General features: G+C 65.2%; 1 protein-coding gene across 1 annotated transcript in view; it reads left to right on the top strand.

Annotated features, from left to right (window-relative positions):
* EN1 (engrailed homeobox 1) overlaps positions 1-201 on the top strand; it is a 20072-nt gene that overhangs the window by 17498 nt on the left and 2373 nt on the right. The gene's annotated exons all lie outside the window — the stretch shown is intronic.

Here is a 201-nt window from a genome sequence, read left to right as displayed (position 1 = left end):
GTATGTGTGTGTGTGGGGGGTGTTTTCTCGGAGGGAGAAGGAAAAGGATTTATTTATTTTGGTTTAGGAAGGTGGCGGAGGGGCTGCTACTGGGAGGGCTGCTCCTGGGGGGGCTGCTCCTGGGGTCTCCGCGGGCGAAGCGGAGCCGGGCAGGCCCTTTAGGCCGCGCTTTGCCGCGGGAGCCGGTGCTCCCCGCCGCCG

The sequence above is a fragment of the Calidris pugnax genome, unplaced genomic scaffold, assembly GCF_001431845.1.
Source record: "Calidris pugnax isolate Ruff unplaced genomic scaffold, ASM143184v1 scaffold21, whole genome shotgun sequence".
Lineage (NCBI taxonomy): Eukaryota > Metazoa > Chordata > Aves > Charadriiformes > Scolopacidae > Calidris > Calidris pugnax.
This window is presented reverse-complemented; position numbering and strand designations above follow the sequence as displayed.